General features: G+C 36.3%; 1 protein-coding gene and 2 long non-coding RNA genes across 3 annotated transcripts in view; all 3 read left to right on the plus strand.

The window, feature by feature from the left end:
• The window catches only part of LOC125504758, a gene marked incomplete at its 5' end in the record, with an annotated part of 39586 nt that overhangs the window by 6374 nt on the left and 26858 nt on the right, over positions 1 to 6354 (plus strand).
• LOC109538829 lies at positions 1414 to 2766 on the plus strand. Its single transcript, XR_002172071.2, has 3 exons — positions 1414 to 1563; positions 1847 to 2072; positions 2428 to 2766. It is a non-coding gene; the product is annotated as an uncharacterized LOC109538829 (long non-coding RNA).
• LOC109546485 lies at positions 3633 to 5806 on the plus strand. The gene is made up of 2 exons (XR_002172781.2): positions 3633 to 5532; positions 5629 to 5806. It is a non-coding gene; the product is annotated as an uncharacterized LOC109546485 (long non-coding RNA).

Raw genomic sequence — 6354 nt, forward strand, 5'->3', positions numbered from 1 at the left:
GAAGAAATCGTCGGCTAAAGATCGTGAGCGCTCAAAAAACGCTTAAAATGTGCCGAAAATGTCTATTATTTCAGATCTGAAACTTCTTCCATACTTTTTAACGAGTTCGTTGCATTCCTAACGTCCGTGAGTTTAAAATGATGTAAAATTTAAGACATTTTGAGGAAATTTTAATTTTTTCAAAAAATCGACCCCCACCCTTAGAAAAATTTCGGTCAAAAATCAAAATTTTACATGCGTGTTTTTTGAGCTCAATCGATTCCTTTCGACGTAAGAAGGTCACCGATATGCATTTATAAAGCGTTGTGGGCAACAATAAGGAAGAAATCGGCGGCTAAAGATCGTGAGTGCTCAAAAAACGCCTAAAATGTGCCGAAAATGTCTGTTATTTCGGATCTGAAACTTCTAGCATGTTCTTCAATGAGTTAAATGCATTCCTCGCGTTCTTGAGCTGAAACTGATGCAAAATTTAAGACATTTTGAGAAAATTTTAATTTTTTCAAAAATCGACCCCCACCCTTAGAAAAATTTCGGTCAAAAATGAAAATTTCACATGCGTGTTTTTTGAGTTCAATCGATTCCTTTCGACGTAAGAAGGTCACAAATATGCATTTATAAACCGTTTGGGGCAACAGTAAGGCAGAAATCGTCGGTTAAAGATCGTGAACGCTCAAAAAACGCCTAAAATGTGCCGAAAATGTCCATTATTTCGGACCTGAAACTTCTACCATGTGTTTCAATGAGTTTCTTGCAGAAGTTGAGATCAGCAAAATTCAGCCACTGCAGGTTTTGATGATTGAACTACTTTATTGAACTAATAAAAGACTCCGTTTCTGTCGTCCTGCTGCTCGAAATGTGCTGATTTAGAAACAATTTATGGTCCTGTCGGATATGTGCTATTTACTCAAACTTTAATGTACATTTTTCTATAAATTTTGCGCGGTTTAAAGCGATTCTCAGGGGAGGATTTGTCTGCCAAACCGACACCAACAAACACCCTAAACCGACAAAAGCCCTTTTCCTAGTGCGGATTTGTGTGCTTTTGAAAATATCGTGTGCTCCTTAACATCGTTTAACATGAAAAACTAGATAATTTTAGGCCAAAATGCCCAACAACTTGACGAATTACAGATTACCTTTCGTCATTAGTTTAGTCGTCAGCTCAGATTGATAATCTGTAGAACTTAAATTAGGCTTTTTCGCAGATGAAACTAAAAAAATACACCGCATATTTACGCGCGCCGACTTTCGAATCGAAAAATTCGGCTTTGGGTCCTGTTCACGCGAGAACTTTGATAAATTTAGAGCAAATATGCAAACCAAATGATAAATCCCACATAAGCAGTCATGGAAAACGACAAATAACACGGCAAATGCGACCAAATCAATGATCGGATTAGGCGGGTCTGAGTCAGAAAGTATGCAGAAACTGATCCAAATATTCTGGATGCCGTCCAGAAATAAATCCGTTAAAACCGAGTGCTTGCAGTGCGGTGAAATCAAATTTCGAGTGGTGACCATTCAAACAAGTCGGCTCCTAATTCGGTCGCATTAGCTCTAAAGGTAAGTAAAAAGCAGCAAAAATATAACACTCAGAATGGCGAAACAGGATTTTCGGCTTTGTTTCGTGTCTCTGCTTGTTTTTGCAACTGTCCAATTATTCAACCAAACTTGATTTGCTTAACTTTGCGTCAACAGCAATTTGCTCCCGTTGCTCCAAAGGCTCGTGCCCAATCAAAGAAACCCAATTAATCGTTATTCGAATTTATAAAAAAAGTTAATTGAAACGCGAGGCTAAAAATAAATCCTGACTAGTCAATATGGTGTGATTTTTCTATTTTTTTAGGAAAATGCTCACCTACCTAAGAAACCCGATCACCCAGGGCAGGGAATGGTCGTTTTGGCCCGATGCGAAGTTTTACTACCACTACAAAATCTATCGACCCCTTAGCTTTTACGTGGATTGGCCATTCACAGCAAGGGAGAGATTTCCACAATATTGGCCCTCAAATAGATCCTACCGGTACTATTGGGATGATTTCCCATCTGAGGCGGCCTTCAGGGAAATTCGGGTATGTTTCCTGCACCAAACAACTGTTCAACTGCCGTTTTATCGGAAATATTTACTCATTTTTCGCTCACATTGCTCGTAGCTTAACCGCTCTTAAGTCAGGAAATTCCCTAAAAAACCAGTTTCGTGAAAAATAGGCCTCAAATATTAAAGGAAATCAGGGCAAATCTTAATATACTCTAAAATTTTCCCTTTTCGCCCCGGCGTGATTTTCCAGACACATTGACCTTTTTGTTCCTAATTTCTGACCCAGAAAGGCGGTTAAGCGCGACATAAATGGGCCAAAGTTCTAAAATATTTGCGCTGTTTTCGCAATTTACCAACCAGCTAAATTGTGCATTAATTGTGTTTTTTAGCTGAAAAATGATCTCTACTTCGACCGATAAACTCAACCAACAGACGAACATGTTCCAGCCAGAATACTGCACCGAAGAGTCCAGATTTTCAACAACTAACGTTTAATCATATTTCTGTTATTTTCATTATACAGTTTTTACTATTTATATAACAAAACTAATACAGCTGCACGCGGATTGGACTAGATTTTCTCAAATGCATGTACTTCGGTTGCGGTTATGGAAAAGTGATATTTACATGTTAGGTATAAGGAAAAATCATATATTTTTGTAAATATTTATGTACATATATATATATTTGAATCAACTGCAAGCCAAATAAAATGACTAAAGCACTTTTATAATTTTTTCATTGCGTCAAGCCTCCGGGATTACCAGATTTATGTCCGTTTGATTTTTAATTTTTATGAACAAACACGAGTTTGCAGCAAGTCATTTCTCTCCACTTTTCAGGTGTCGTTTCGGCAAAAATTCAATTAGTTTCTAATAATAGGTGTTTTTTTTTATTATTGTTATTTATTGTATTTTTGGATTTAGGTTTATATAATTAATCCAGGAGATTCCGAACATTCCGATCCTAAAATTGCGCATGGTTTTCTTGCTTTGGGCCTGCGGGAATTCGTCAAAATATCTGGAAATGCCGTTGGTGCGCCGTCGCGGTTTCCAGATTTGCATCCTGTCGATTTTTCGTTTTGACAGCCTTTCAAGGATTTTTTTGGACAAATCTACTAATGATGTTTGTGGAAATTCGTGAAAATACTTAGAAAATGTTTTGTTTGGTTCGCCTCCACGGGTTCCAGATTTGCGCCCTTTTGACTTTTAATGGAGCAAATAGAATTTTACCAGCATTTCAGTTGTTTTTTGCTAAACACATTTTGCTGTAGAAAAAGTCAGATTTCTGTAATTATTTTTTGCTAGAGATTCATTAATTTAAATTGTGTATATTTTCCTGACTGTATTTCAACTTAATTCAAAAGAAATCCCTGGGTTCCAGTCAATTTTATTGTCTACCATTTAAAATTTCACAAAAACATTTCGGTGTTTTTCTCCACCATCATCAGTTTGTCTTCACCACTTGAGTGGCTTGCCAAATGTGAAGACAAACTGATGATGGAGGAGAAAAACACCGATACGTTTTTTTGACATTTTAAATGGTAGACAATAAAATTGACTGGAACCTAGGAATTTCTTTTGAATTAATTTAAATGAAAAAGAGTTTAAAGAAATCGGATGCTTAAAATGGCAATAGATCCTAAAATCGTATTATTTTGCGCTGGTGGCAATTGGTCAAAACACTTTAGGGTTGAAATAAAATTGAATATAACATTTCTTCTTTAATAGGCCTCCACTATTTCCAGATTTTCGTCCTTTTGACTTTTCACTTTTATATATAAACGAGATATTTTGCTGTCAGATCAGGTTTTTTTGCGGACTGGAAATCTACATTTCTTTGTTGAAAGAGTCACATTTCTGATTTTGCGTCTTGCTCGATTTAATTAGTTTTATTGATTTGAATAAGCAATTAATTTGTTTAAAGAGAGTTGCAGAAATTGAATGTTGAAAATTCACCAGATCTTAATATCGCGTAGTATTTTGTATTTTGGGCTTCTGGGAATTCGCCAACTTACTTAGAATATTTTTGTTTGGTACGCCTCCGCGGTTTCCAGATTTGCGTCTCATTGATTTTTCATTTTAATGGGCAAACAGGATTTTTTCTTTGTAAACCACATTTTGCTGTAGGAAAAATCCGGTTTCTGGGCCTTTTGCTAGATTTTACTAGTTTCATTTATGTGTAGGTATTAGAAAAAGTGTGCGGATATTGAAACTTGTATATTCAATAAATCGTAAAACTCGTTATTTGAAAAGTTTAGAAAATTCGTCAAAATGCTTTGAAAATGTTGTTCTTCAAATATCTAATTCAACTTTGCAATTCGTTTGATGATTAAATCGATGTGTCAAATTCTTCGGATAAAACAGCGCTTTTTGACTTAACTTAGCTGCAAAAATGGCACTATCTTAAGTCTGTGTCTCATTTTTTAAGGACACTCTATAGTGAACATATACTCAGAAATTGAACTAATTTAGAGGTTAATTGACCAAAAAGCTACAAAAAATTTGGCTGATATTTTTTTTGAGAATTTGAATTACATTTTTGAAAAAAATGCAGTTTCGGATAAAACTCAATTCTGGACGATCGAAGATTAATTTGGGATAAAACTAAATAACGTTCTCGGCAAATTATTTAATGAAAATTCGATAAAAGTATGCCTAAGAACCTTTAAAAGGCTTTTAACTGGCCGATTAATCCGCTCTGGGAATCTCTGTAATGAAAGGCCCTTTCGGCCGACAACATAATAACAGGAAATGCCCAAATTCCTTGGAGATTTAACCAGTTTTCAGAGGTGGAACAGTTTAGGAAACATTTCGCAAACTGGCCTGCTTCAGCGTCGCAGACAAATCGAATTGTTTTTCAATTTATTTAATTTTTTACGGTCTTTTAATGGAAACTTGCAAGAAATGAGTTTGGCAGGCAAAACGCGAATTGCGTTAGCCCAAATGAATGTTTTCCACGTTAAACTTTGGCAAGATCGGCGGGTTTTTTATATCGCTCGCAGAAAAATAAATCATGAGCGAACAGATATTTTGGAAAGGACCATGTTTTCGGTGCCCACTTTTGCCCAGCGGCTGCTATTTTTTCCAGCCGTTCGCGTACTTCGTCCAAATAACAACGGGTCTATTTTCACATTCAGACAACAATGTTTATGTAACCCGTTTTCATTCACGTTGGCATTCGCTCAAAATTGTGAAAATTAAAATTGTTCTCTAACACCCTACATACAGCCAATTCCGAGCGAAATTAATTCAGTCCGCTTTGTGAAATTAAAACACTCCAAGTTCCTGTGCAGTGACAAAAAAAAAAAAAAAATGATCGTTCTCAATTACGATCGAACCTATGGGGCGAAGATGAACTATTCGAATGAACATCGCTATTATTTCGATAAGTTCTTGAGCTTGTATTGGCCCTTGCGGACCACTCGCTTCCCGTATTTGCCTTATGATCTTTTGGATTTGTGGCCCACCGAACACCATTTGAGAAAAATTCGAGTAAGTAGCTAAACGAGTTCATTCAGTCGCTTCAAAATCAGTTTTTCCAACCGGTGAAAAGCCAGGGTTTTTTTGTAACGCCGCCCATTGTTTTAGGTGAGAAACAACTTGTATGGGCTGTATTCACGGAACTGAAGATCTATGGGACCAGAACTAGCTTATTCTGGGGTTTTAAACCCTTACAACTGTTGATGTGAAACGAAATTTTTTTGTCGTTGTAAATTAACCAATGCAATGTATTTAATCGGAACAATAAATTAAGTTCTCTGTTAAAGGGGTTTGAAAACTTTGCAATTTTACACTTAATACTGCTTTGAAACTGGGTTTTTCTGAAAAATGGTGCCCCGAAAATCTCTCAAATTCTGTGCTCTTTCACTTTAAAATTCACATTAAGTTGATCTGCGTGAAACTGAATCTGAAAACATGTTCCACTTAATAAAGTTGACGCCGCAGTAAGTGAGATGAGCAAATCGAGAACGAGGGAAATTTGTAATTGGTTGCATATGCGTCGGATGAGGGCCAAACTATGCCCAACTCCACAACGCAAAGCACAACTTCGACATGATCCGTTATTTTTAGTGATTATCGATCGGGAAGTTCACCAAGAGTTTAGCACGTGTTGGGGATGAAACTAATTTGTTTAAACCCAGTGTTGTAACTATTGTGCAACTGTTAAAAGCAAACTGCTTTAGATAAGTTCTATATTGTTGAGGCGAATTCAATTTTTTACAAACTTCTTTTTGGGTATTTCGCCTCAAAAATTTTTGCCTTTAAAAAAGACAGAATTTCCTCACGTCTTTTATTACAGATTGATAAATAGTG

The sequence above is a fragment of the Dendroctonus ponderosae genome, unplaced genomic scaffold, assembly GCF_020466585.1.
Source record: "Dendroctonus ponderosae isolate FM_Combo_2020 unplaced genomic scaffold, Dpon_F_20191213v2 Dpon_F_20191213_6, whole genome shotgun sequence".
NCBI classification, from domain to species: Eukaryota; Metazoa; Arthropoda; class Insecta; order Coleoptera; family Curculionidae; genus Dendroctonus; species Dendroctonus ponderosae.